Below are 13,836 nucleotides of genomic sequence, written 5' to 3'. Positions count from 1 at the left end.
AAGACAAATATATGATTTCACTCAGATGCATAATTTAAGAAGCAAAACAGATTAACAAATGGGAAGGAGAAAAAACAAATGGGAAGAAAAAAAAGGGTAGCAAACCATAAGAGACTGTTAACTACAGAGAACAAACTCAGGGTTGATGGAGGAAGGTGGATGGAGGATGGGCTAAATAGGTGATGGGTATTTAGGAGGGCACTTGCTGTGTTGAGCACTGGGTGCTATCTATAAGTGATGAGTCACTAAACTTTACTCCTGAAACCAGTATTATACTATATGTTAACTAACTAGAATTTAAATAGAAATTTGAAACAACAAAAAACAATGAACCAGGATGAAGAGCTGCAATCCAAACTACCATTCTGAAAATAAAGAATGGGAAACATAGCAATCACTATGATATTCTATTTGGCAGGAATTGAGAAGATAAAGTAAATCCCTTGGTTAGGCTCTAGTTCTGATCTCTGGAAGGAACACATTTGTCTACTGCTCCCTATGGCCACTGGTCATACCCCTGGTCATACACCTAGGAAATTCATTCTTTTCATTATCTATCATGGTATCAGCTTATATAAGTCTGAGTCCAATCAGGAGAGAGAAAACATGAAGTAATTCAAACAAGAAGAGTTTAATATCAAGAATCACTGGGGCACCTGGCTGGCTTGGTTGGTAGAGCATGGTAGAGCATGTGACTTTTGATCTTGGGGTTGTGAGTCCAAGCCCCATCATGTTGGCTGTAGAGTTTACTTTAAAACTAAAGTCTTTTTAAAAATATCAAGAATCACTAACTAAACAGGGGTTTGGAAGAATGAGGAACTGGCTAGTAAGAGAACCCCAAAGAATATAGAAATAGCAGTTATAAGGAACAGCCTCTACTCCTACAGCTGAGATAGAGCCCCAAGGAAGAAGCCCCTCACAAAGACAGAGATCCAGACCTTGTTTAAAGTATATGCATGGCTCACTGAATGGCAGAGAAGTCATGTGGGACTGAGTCAGTAGAATTTACCAGAAATCTGTCCCCTGGTGTGCTAGGGATAGTAATTTATGGGACAGGGTCTTGCTCTAGTATTCCACTATGAAACTGCCCAACGAAACTATCACTTCTGGGTGCTGCTGATCGTCATATGCTGAAGGAGATGGACATGAAGAAGAGCCTGCCAGGAGAGCACCAGAATGAGAAAAGAATAGCTCTTTCTCCTGCAATGTGTCTTCAGTACCTTTTATTGACAAAGTTTAGCACTATGCCAGCTGTCAGGGAAAAATACTTAAAAGAATGAGCTTCATTTTTTGCAGAAGAGTCAATGAAAGGTAAATTTGGAGCTGAAGGGCATAGTTGATCAGTGGACAAATCTGGAGTTGTCAGGAGTATTCCTCTCTGGATGCTACAAAAACTAGCCCAGGCAACTTTGGGCTCCTTAATGCAGGGGACAAGTTGGGGGGAAAAGGAGTTACTGTCACGGTGAATGTAATTTATCCTGATCACCACAAGCCAGAGATAGTAGTTCAAAATGAGGTATGTGGAGAGTGTATACTGAGCCCAGGGAATGCACTAGGGTGTCTCTTTGTGCTTTTATCCCTGTTGATCATGATGAATGGGCAATTATAGCAAATGTAACCCAAATATGATGAGTAAAGGGTCAGACTCTTAAGGGGTGAAGGCCTGGATAATCCTACCAAGCAAATGACAAAGATCAGCTGAAATGCAAGTGGAAAGACACGAAATCTAGAAAATGTGATGGGGGATCCCTGGGTGGCTCAGCAGTTTAGTGCTTGCCTTCAGGCCAGGGCATGATCCTGGAGTCCCAGGATTGAGTCCCACATCTGGCTGCCTGCATGGAGCCTGCTTCTCCCTCTGCCTGTGTCTCTGCCTCTCTCTCTCTCTCATGAATAAATAAATAAAATCTTTTTAAAAAACGTGATGGAAGAAAATGATAAATATCAAAAATAAAGGCAGGGGGATCCATGGGTGGCTCAGCGGTCTAGTGCCTGCCTTTGGCCCAGGGCGCGATCCTAGAGTCCCGGAATCGAGTCCTGCGTCGGGCTCCCGGCATGGAGCCTGCTTCTCCCTCTGCCTGTGTCTCTGCCTCTCTCTCTCTCTCTCTCTCTATGTCTATCATGAATAAATAAAATCTTTAAAAAAAAAAAAAAAAACAGAGGCAGGACTACCTGCCTCTGTTTAAATAGGACTGCAACTTATTTCAGTAATCCTGTCATATTGAGTGTGCTGAGGTTGGTGTGCCAGTCATAATTTTATAAGAACTCTATAATGGATTAAGGTTAATGCAGGATACAAGCAGATCTGAGAGGTGCAAAAGGTATGCTGCTGGACATCTTGTGTGCACCATTTTAAATCTTGATGACGCCTCATATTGCAGCCACTTGTGAGGCAAGGAGATCTACATAAACTGACCAGCTTTAGAGAGAATGCAGACAATGTCTCACCTTGGTTCTGTCCTATGTATCTCTCACTTTCTGCCCAAGGAGAATCCAATGGATATCCGTATGAGAGAGAGAGAGAGAGAGAGAGAGAGAGAGAGAGAGAGAGAGAGAAATATATATATATATATATATATATATATATATATATATGCTTTTTTTTCCCCAAGCCTTTACTTAAATTCCAGTTAACAGTGTAATAATAGTTTCACATATAGGATTTAGTGATTCATCACTTACATACAATACCCAGTGTTCATCAACAAGCGCCCTCCTTAATACCCGTGATCCATGAAACCCATTCCCTCACCTATCTCCCCTCCAGCAATCCTCAGTTTGTTCTCTACAGTTAAGAGTCTGCTTTATCGTTTGCTTCTCACTCTCTTTTCCCCTATGCTTATCTGTTATGTTTCTTAAATTCCACATGAGTGAAATCGGATGGTATTTGTTTCTTTGACTGACTTATTTTGCTTAGCATAACACTCTCTAGCTCTATCCATGTCATTGAAATAGCAAGATTTCATTTCTTTTTATGGCTGAGTAATATTCCAGTGCGTGTGTGTGCATGTGTGTGCGTAATATACACACTATATCTTCTTTATCCATCACTTGGGCTCTTTCCATAATTTGGCTATTGTTGATAATGCTGCTGTAAACATCAGGGGACATGTATCCCTTCAAAACAGTATTTTTGTATACTTTGGGTAAATACCTGGTAGTGCAATTGCTGGATCGTAGGGCAGTTCTATTTTTCACTATCTCTGCATTCTCGCTGACATCTTTTGTTTCTTGTATTATTTTAGCCATTTTGACAGGTGTGAGGAGATATCTCAATGTAGTTTTGATTTGTATTTCCCTGATGATGAGTGATGTTGAGCATCTTTTCATGTGTCAGCCATCTGCATGTCTTCTATGGAAAAATGCCTATGCATGTCTTCTGCTCATTTCTTAACTGGATTTCTAATTTTTAAAAATATTGTATTTATTCATTTAGAAAGAGAGTACGAGTGAGCAGGTATAGGAGCAGAGGGGGAGGGAGAAGGGAGAAGGGAGTAGAAAAGAGAACCTGAAGCTAACTCCACACCAATCCCAACCCAGAGCTTGATCCCACAACCATGAGATCGTGACCTGAGCTGAAACCAAGTCAGTCCAACACTTGACTAGGCATCCAAATGCCCCAGGATTATCTGCCTTTTGGATATTGAGTTTGACAAGTTCTTTATACATTTTGGATACTAACCCTTTATCAGTTATGTCATTTGCAAATATCTTGTCCCATTCCATAGGTTGCCTTTTAATTTATTGTTTCCTTCACTGTGCAGAAACTTTTTATTTTGATGAAGTCCCGACAGTTCTTTTGTTTTTTGTTTCCCTTGATTCAGGAGACATATCTAGTAAGAAGTTGCTGTGGCTGATGCTGAGAGCAAAGAAGTTGCTGCCTATGTTCTCCCTCTAGAATTTTGGTGGTATCCTGTCTCATATTTTGGTCTTTTATCCATTTTGAACTTATTTTTGTGTTTGATGTAAGAAAGTGGGCCAGTTTCATTCTTCTGCATGTTGCTGTCCAGTTTTCCCAACACCATCTGTTGCAGAGATTATCTTTTTTCCACTGGATAGTCTTCTCTGCTTTATTGAAGATTAGTTGACCATATAATTGTGGGTCCATTTCTGGCTTTTCTATTCTGTTCCATCAATCTATGTGTCTGTTTTTTGTCAATACCTATATATATGTGCTATCCAGAAGAGTATGGTGGTTAACACCCTGGAGTGATTTCAGTAAGAAAGGATAATCAATAAGAAAAACAAGTCCCCCTTTTCTTCTCAAGGCAGATGGTTTTGGAAAGCATTTCATAAGGGTACCCCGAGGGTTTCATGGGCTGGAACACTAGGCAACTTTAGTAGTGGCCAATTTTGATTTCACTCCTCTCCCCCTTATTCCTGCTCTGGGAATCATTTCTAAGACAAACTATTTGCCTGTAGGCCTTTGTCTCGGATTTGAGTATCAGGGCAACCCCATTTAAGGTAGAAGGCTCTTCTCCAAAAAGTTGTATAGAAATCCAGGTTCCCTTCACTCTGTTGCTCTCCCAATCCTTGACTTCCACTCTGCTTCTCTGCACAGTCAAAACTGACTCCCCAGCACCAGGTCCATATTTCATCTACAAGATGGGAAAAGAGACAGTGGAATATAAGGACCTTGCTTTAAAGGAAGTGACCTAGAAGCTGCATGTATCACCTGTGTTTACTTATCATTGGCAACAACTTTGTCACTTGGCCACTCCTACTACACAGGAACCAAGAGTGTCCCGCTAGGCAGTTACGTGCCAGGTAAAACCTTGCTGATCTTGTTCCTAGATGGGGGATAAGAAAACAGATCTGGGGGTGAAATAAACAGTCTATGTCACAAAATTAAATAGAAAATGTAGCAATGTATATTAAGATTTTTCTGAAAATATTCCCTTCACCACTAAGTAAAAATGACTGGGTACTGCAGCATAGAAATAAGCATCATTACTGCCCATGCCTGACACTAATTCTGCCATTTTCCCCAACCAGTGCACACTGTATTTATTTGTCACTTGTTTTTCATTTTCTCTGAATTATCAATGCCCATCTTTTGCCTGTTCATTTCTTAGAGAACTTTATGATGCCTTTTATTATGGTTACTTTTCATATTAAGAATACGAACTCTATTTCCCTTTTATTATTTTGTTTCTTGTTTTTTTGTTTTAAATATTTTCTTTAGTGTAGGGTTTAGATTTTAATTTTGGTTCTGATATTTTCTTAACTACGTATTTTTGGTTGTTATATATAATAATGGCTGTTGGAGGCCTATTTATTTTGTTCCATTGATTTATCTTAATTATTGCCAGAGTTTCTCATTTTATTAGTCTAACTTTATAAAACATTTAGTACCTTGTATATTTTCCCATGTTGTTCACCTTCTTCCCATCTTCACACCTGTTTGTTCTTCCAGATGGATACTGCAATTAGTTTTGCCAGGTCCAGAAGTAAGTTCCACCGAGCTTTTATTGGAGCAGTGTTGGCTCAACAATGCAGTATGGGAAGACTGATATATTGCTGTTTTTCTCATACAGAAACCTGGCTAGCACTGTTTATACCACTTTTTATGAATCACAGTGAAGTTTAAATTTTTCTACCTTTCACTCGCCAGGTCTCCAGATTTTTTTCTAGATATTTTATACTCTTCATACCATTTTGCAGCCTTTAACAATTTTTTTGTAATATGAAAATGTTAATACCTAAGGAAAACCATTGGGTTTATTTTGTGTTAAATTATCTCATGGAAGTCTCTTTATTAGTCCTAGTAATTTTTTTTTAGTCCTAGTAATTTTTCTGATTTTCTTTGGGTTTCCATGGAAGACAATCATTTTGAATGCTGATAATAATGATAATTTTGCCTCCAGTTTTCCAATAGTTAGGCCACTTACTTCTGTGTTCTATTTCATTGAACTTATTAAACACTACCAAAGCAGAGCTAAGTCATAGTGGGGACAACAACTATTTTAATATAGTGTTAAATTTGTTACGTTATTTGCATTATATTTATGTAGGGTTTTTTGCATCTATCATAAGTGAGATTATCCTCTATTTGGTATTTTTCTCAGACTTTAGTGCTAACTTGAAGAAATGAATTAGAAAGTCTTTTACTTTTCCTCTGTCGTTTCAGGGTTTTTAACAGCATTCGAATAGGCTTATCTTCAAAAATTTAAAGTAACTCAATACCCCAAATTCTCTAGGTTCAAAGTCTTTGATGGGAGTAATTATTTCCTTATATTTTAAAGTATTTCTTGGGTATTTATCTATTAACAATATCTGTGCTTTCTGAATCATTTTTGGTAACATATTTTCTCTAGAAAATAATTGACTCTATCAGGATTATCATTTTTTAGCATTAAATCCACATGTAATTTTTACTTTTTTCTTTTAAACTAGAGGTTTAAAATCCAAACCAAAAAATACAATGAAAGCACAGGAAAATTAAAAAAAATAATAATTACTGAAAAGAATCTCACCACTCAGATAACACTGCAACAGGCATTTTTACATATATTTCTCTTAGTCTTTCCAGTGAGAGTACTTTATACAATTCTTTGCCTAGTTTTCATAGGAATTATACTTATTTTTTTCTGATTATAATAGAAATATGGTTATTCTACAAAACTTGGGAAAGGTATAAACTCAAGAAAAAAATTAATTTTTTATAATAAAAAATTATTAAAATTGCCTTAAATTTTTCTGTTCGGCAATAATGTTAATACTTTGCTGCTATTTCCTTAAAAATTTTTAGCATAATTATCATAATGTATAAACTGGTTTGAAAGGCAGTTAAGAGAATGGATTCTAGAACCAGACGCCTAGATTTAAATGCTGGCTCCTCCACTTATCAGTTTTGTGAATGGGGTCTGCCATACAGCTTCCTGCCTCAGTTTCCTCATCTGTAAAATGGGAAGAATAATGATAACAGGTATCTCACAGTGTTATTATTAGGATTAAAGAAATACCCAGGGCTTGACACTTGATAACTAATAATGATAACAGGTATCTCACAGTGTTATTATTAGGATTAAAGAAATACCCAGGGCTTGACACTTGATAACTGTTAGTTACTATCTTTAACTAGACATAAGGACATTTGCAAGCCCTCTCTGAAGGATGAAGAGCTGAATAAATTGTCTAGCAAAATTACTCACTCCACTCAACATAAATTTTAAGGTTACAAAAAATAATTCTTCAAGTTTCTGCACAATGAAATGAAGCACGTTGTATTGCCCTATGCAGTTCTGTAGCAGGGCAGCCTGATTTGTTTATTACTACACTGTTTCAGCAAAGAAACTAAATGAGTAGGAATGGAGTGGCTGTAATTCCCTTGCTGTGGAGGTAAGTTTCAGAGACTAATGAGGCATCAGGTCCTCCCCCCCCCCCCCCCCCCCAGCAGTATCCACTTTATCCCATCACTGAGGATGGGCTATACTCTCATTGTCTCCTGAGTTCGGAGGTTAGAGTCTGTGGTGGCCACAACTCCTATCTCACTCCTCCTGTAACTACCACCTCCTTTTGTCTAATCCACTTGCTCTATTAAATGATTGTAGACCAAACTTTTCCAGAAAGGCTTTCTTAATACCAAAAGTCTCCATTCCCATGTGCATATGTAGCAAGAATGAATTTCAGCTCCAAGTTTAGGGCAGGGAAAGGCTTTTTTTCTATATTGATTTCTGGATATGAGGCCATGTCTGCCACTGCTGGGTTGTCTCTTATTCATGACTGAAGGCCTTTTCCAGCAGGACAGTCATTCAGGCAAGCAGCATCCTTCAGACACTCTTATGCCCCCTTTTTAAATGCACAAGGAATCATTCCGCCTCTCTCATGCCACAATGAGTGCCAAGAAATCTGGTGAGACTTTCTTAGGCCTGTCACCTGAGTGAAGTGGCAAGCCTGGCTGTCAAATTCCCAATATAACTGGTGTTTCTATTACCTCCTACCTGTGCCCAATGCCTACGAAAAGCAGGAGTAAGCCATGGTATTTCTGTACTCCTTGCTCCCTTCAACCCCTGCTGTCCACATTCCATGGATCTTTCCTGGTCTCTACATACAAGAAGTTTTTGACATCATAAATTTAAACCTTTAAACTATTACTTGGGCATGGGTTCATGAGATTAAAAAATCTTTGAAAGACCTTTATTTAATCTCAGATAAAGATGGGGTCAAGACAGATTAGACAACATGCAAACTCCAGGAATTTTGAAACTGAAATAGCTAAGGAAATATGAGATGGTTCAACAAATAGGCAGTTAATTCAGGTGAAGTTAATGAATCTGGTAGAAAATAATCTTGTCCATCATGTTTCAAAAATATACTATTGTTTTAAATAATACTTTTGCCTCTGAGTTTTTCATATGAATGTAAAACATCTAACTGAAACTAAAAATGTGTTGTTTACACCTTGATAGTTCCACAAATACTTAACATTTTGTAAGGATGGGTTAATGATTACTAGACAAAACCCTTACCCATGTGCATATCACTGATGATTGATAAATGATAAATAGATGAAAAGGGAGGAAGGGAGGAAAAAAAGAGGGAGGAAGGAAAGGGGAAGGAGACAGAGAAAAGGGAGAAAACGGGAGGAAGGGAGGGGAAGATACGGAGGGAAGAAGAAAGGAGAAAAAGAATTTAGGACTATTCCTGGAACAAAAAACTCCTAAAGATCTAGGAAAAGTAAAGGTCTGCTGTCATTAAGTAAATTTTCTGAAAAACCAGTTTATTCATTTTATCCTGTATGGTCATCTCAGTGGTCAAATTTGCCAGGCAATTGCTTAACTCCACTCGGGTTTACCTTTGCAAACAAAGTTACTGGGTCAACATAAAAAACTCAAACAGTTTCAAAAGTGGGATATTTTGAAAGCATTTGTTTGCTAACACAAATATACCTTATGGTTAACTATTTAGTAGAAATTGATTTCCTCAAATTTGGCCCAATTATTTGATGAGTTTAAGACAAAACAGCGTCAGCAGCACTCAGACTATTAAAACATGGTTAAAGTGTAAAAATCAATCATTGGTCTCAAAATTTTCTTCAAAGTTTTAGTAGCACATGCTGTCTTTAGCATTGTATTTTTAAAAAGTGAGCAAAGGTCAAGACTAAGTCATTCTCAGCTACTTAAAATAATGGCATTATATAACATGTTTATTTAATTTCTGCAATATAACCTCACTATATCATCAAACTATGACTTTAATGTTTTCCTGCTATTTCTAAGGTTCATCAGTGCTTCCTTATTTCAGATCTATCATCATCCAGAACTGGAAATGCATAAGGAACCTCAAATTTAAATTTGAATTACACAACTGAATAAATGTATTCCGTCCCTTAATTTCTTTTCAATAAATCAAATGAATATAAAGTAATAACCTTATACAAAAAATGAAAATTACTTTTGGATGGCATCCTTTTGGAGACAGACCTAAGGTAAAATGTTACAGCAGGCTTTAAGTACCACCAGGGCTGGATGAGTCTTTAAAATAATAAAATGTCTTTTGGGTCTTTTGATATTTTAATATCCCATCCCCATTTTAAGAGGGCAAAGCCATTTCTATAGTGGTGAAGGTCTCAAATTCTGTATAAGCAAGAAAAATCAGAGATTTATTCCCTGACGGTAGTATCAATCAACTACAACTGAATGGTTTCACTTGGAACTAAACTGCACATTCCATCTTTGGCTGGAGAAATTTGTAAAATACTGGATTCTTCAAATTAAACAAGGAGAAATCTGATCTGATGACCAGATCAGTAAAAACATTTGATTACCTATGTATGCTAAGTTAGATCTGCCCTACTAATTACTTATGTGCTGTAAAGTGTGCCAAATGCACATACTGTATCAATCACTGCCTTCTGAGCTCAGGTAGCAATTACTTTCTTAGTCTTTTATTATCAATTTCTGCTTGTTTTTACTAATTCTTATTTACACATGTGAGATTTATCTCAGAATCACTGACAATCTTCTTGAAGACACCTACCTTTTGGGAAACGGTTATGAATATACTTTCACAAATACTTGTCAGTTCATTAAGCAGCTTACTTCCCAAGGAAGTAAGAACAGCGGTAGCTGAAAGTAAAAAGGAAAGGTAGTGGACCTGATGTCATGGATCCCATCTCCTCAATTACAAAGCCGGAAAACTGGCTGTGAGTTATTCTGCCTGAATCTGCTCTGAACCCTATCACATTATGCCTGGCTAGTAAAGCTCCCAGAAGCCACCAGGTCATGACTGCACTCCATTCAGCCACCCCTGTCAATTTACGCATCACACATAGATGCGCACAGACTAACCTTTCCATTACACACAGCGCTCCTCCCTGCTGCCATACACAGACTTTTTCTACCCTTTACATCAAAGTAAGAAAGAAAGAAGAAAAAAAAGTAAGCAAGCATAATCTTCACACTTTGGACAAAATTTGACATCAGATGAGGATTAAGGATGGTATGGAAATCTATTGTGGTGAACCAGAAAATACGCTGATTGTAAAATAATATTTGGAGGTGATCTTCGATTCTTTCAACAGATATTTACCGAATGCCTTATTTTGCACTTGGGGAATAAAAAACAGAATCTGCTTGTTGTTTTCAAGGAGCACACATGTAACCGTTGTTATTGCCGGGCCAGAGAGCACTAAAGGTGGGCCAGGGCTTACCCTTGAGCATGGCCAAACCACCACCTGCTTCATGTCCAATAGGCTACAAATAAAGCTTGCAGGTTATAAAACTTAAGTATATCTGTTTGAGCCAAAACACAAACTACTTAAAAAAATTTTCTGTGCTAAATTTGTTAAAATTCTCTTGCTTTTGTTTCCTTTGCTTTGTGAGTTGCCTTATTAACACTTCTAGTAAATTCAAAGTTTAGTGGGGTTTTTTTTTTCTGCTAGTATTTGCTCTGAAATAAAACTAACCAAACCTTTTCTGTTCTAATTAACAAAAGACAAATTATTTACCTTCCACCTGTCTTCAATGGCCGATTTCCCAGTTTTTTCTAATTTTGAGATTTTACACTCTAATGATCTCTTTATAGCCTGTTATCTTTACTTCTTAAAGTAGTTCTTTAATATTTACATGTTTAATTGGTTAAATATTTATTTCATTTTTCCATTCTGGAGGTCTTTAATCTGTTGGTAGACTGATGCAGTCTACAATTTTTTTCTAGGATGGGTTTGAGATATATACTATGAGCCCTTTTTATCTGACATCGTTTTACTCAGACAAGAATGCCAACAGGGTAGTTATTGGATTTATGAATAATCATTTTCTGATTGAACCTTTATAAACTGACATTTAAATGCCACACAGGGAAATTCTTAAGATAGTCTGAGTTCTATTTTTCTTTCACTGAATTGCTAAATATATTTTCCTTAATTCATTAACTTAAGTTCAGTCTCAATAAAATCATAATAGGCCTGGGGCTATAGTATTGTCCAAAGGTAGCATAATTTCATGAGGAGGAGACGCATAGTAGGTAGAATAATGAATGGCCTCCAAAAATACCCCTGCCCTAATCCTTGAAACCTGCCAATAGTTTACACGGCAAAGTAAAGTAAAGGCTGCTGATCAGTTAACCTTAGAATAAGATTATTTTGGAATATCTGGGTGGGTTCACTGTCCTTACTTCACAGGAGTCCTTAAAAAAGGAAAAGGGAGGCAGGAGAGGTCAGAGGGAGAATTGAGGACTGAAGTTGTAATAATGTGACATGCAGAGTTGGCCCATGGCTGCTAGATCTGAGATGGAGAAAGGGTCTATGAACCAAGGAATGCTAAGTAGTTTCTAGAAGATAAAAAAGGCAACACATCCTCTTCTACAGCCTCCAGAAATACATCTCCAACACATTAATGTTAACCTTAAGAGACCTATGCTGAGAACTTTGGCTTATAGAACTCTTAAGAAAATAAGTTTGCATTGTGCTTTGAATGGAACAAGTAATAGATGGAGACTCAAGTAGGGTAATGAAGGAAGGCCTCAACAGGAGACATTTAAACTGAGACTTAGAAGCTCAAACAGCCATGCCACGTGCAGGTGAAGGCATCTTAGGCCTGGTAACAAATATCTGCCTCTCTGACATGTGCTCTGACATGTGCTCCACCACCTGAAAATTCTCTCTCCCCCACTCGTCTCACTGAAATCTCACCATTTGAAGGCAGCTGGGATGTATTCCTCCATCCTCAGCATTCTGTTCATAATTATTTTTCCCTCATCCATCCACCACCCCAAGTATCCTGCTTGCTTTGGGAGGTAAAGCAGTCACTGTCACTGCCGATGCCACAAAAGGACCAGGCCTGAACATGATTTTACCTCTCGGATTATTTCAAGTGGATCGGACACCTATATTTGTCCAAGCCAAGCAAAGCTTAACTTGTTTTGAATGTGGGGCAAATGCAGATTTGTTTTTGGCTGGATGTTAACCTGTACTACTATGATAGCTATTATCTCCAAGGTGGGAAAACTAAAGATAAATTTGCCTAAGTTACTAAAGGGGAAGCTGGTACTCAAACCAGGAAGTTTTCCCCTTAAACACTACTCTAGGGTTCTCAGTAGTTCCTTAAATTTCTCAACCAGCTAGCTGGTACCACGTGGTGACTTCCAACAAGTCTTCAAATTGGAGTCTGCACATTCCTGGGGCCTACAGACAACATGAACTACACAGACATGTGTAGTTTTGAGAAAGCAAAAATTGCCATAGCAGCTTCTGTATGTTGTTCTCTAAAATTAACCTGAGAAGGTACCTGGTTTTCCCTCAGCTTTACTATGAACATTTCCTTACACCACAAACAATATTCTTGAGGCATATTGGCCTTACATGCTTTGTCCTAACGCATCAAAAAGACAATTCAGAATTTCATCAAGGCCCAGTCTATCAGTGTAAGGCTTCTTTGTATTCCTGACACCTTCTGTTAGTCGTGAAACTTAAAAGTTAGAACACCATATGGTATTTTGGTACACACTGTGACATTTTAAGAATGCTAAATTGCTGGATAACCAAAAAATGTGTGTGTGGGGGGGGTGGGATCTGAATTTAGAGAACAGAGTGATAAAAGAAAATACAAGACAAAGCCTTACTTCATCCAATCAACAAAATCATGTTGAGAACCTGTCACTAAGCACAGTCACATCAAGCTTACCTTACTTGGTACCAGTTTGGCAAGTGCACTCCTTTACCCTGATAGTCTGTCAGTTACTCATTTTGTGAGATCCAAGTTTAACCTTTACTTCCAACATCACCAAAACACTGCCACACAAATGGAACATAGAAGGGAAGGTTTTCTATTTTCCTGAAGCTTCAGACATTTAAGTTTTCATTCTTGCTAGAGGATTACTAGATACTGTGATTTAGTCAGTCTCCTACTCACCAACACTACTTGAATCCCTTCTGCCAGATGTTTGATTGTTAATCATTGTAAAGTACCTTAGTGATAATCTATTACTAGACCTTTCTTAAGTCCAGTATGTCCTTGAAGACCAAGGTCTTTGGTTTTCCCTGTTAACCTCCACTGAACCAGTCTCATTTAAGCAGTCCTATTCACCTGTGGGCATTTCCACTGGTTTATGCAAGACTTACTACTAAGTAAATTCTATGTGCTGAGACAGTTTCAGGTGCTGAATATGTATCAACGAACCACTTTTAAATCCCTACCTTCACAAAGCATCCTAGAAGGGAGTGGGGGCACAGGATTTTAAAGAGAAGATGCCAATTCAGGTTCGGGGAAGGGCCTCAGATTCTGCATTTCTAACATGATCCCAAGTGAAACTAAACTACTAGTCTTCTATTAGGAAAAGTGACCTGGAGAAAAAAAATAGAGAATGTAGTTGAGAACTAGTTTGATCTGGTATTTG

The sequence above is a fragment of the Canis lupus genome, chromosome 22 (assembly GCF_003254725.2).
Source record: "Canis lupus dingo isolate Sandy chromosome 22, ASM325472v2, whole genome shotgun sequence".
Lineage (NCBI taxonomy): Eukaryota > Metazoa > Chordata > Mammalia > Carnivora > Canidae > Canis > Canis lupus.
This window is presented reverse-complemented; position numbering follows the sequence as displayed.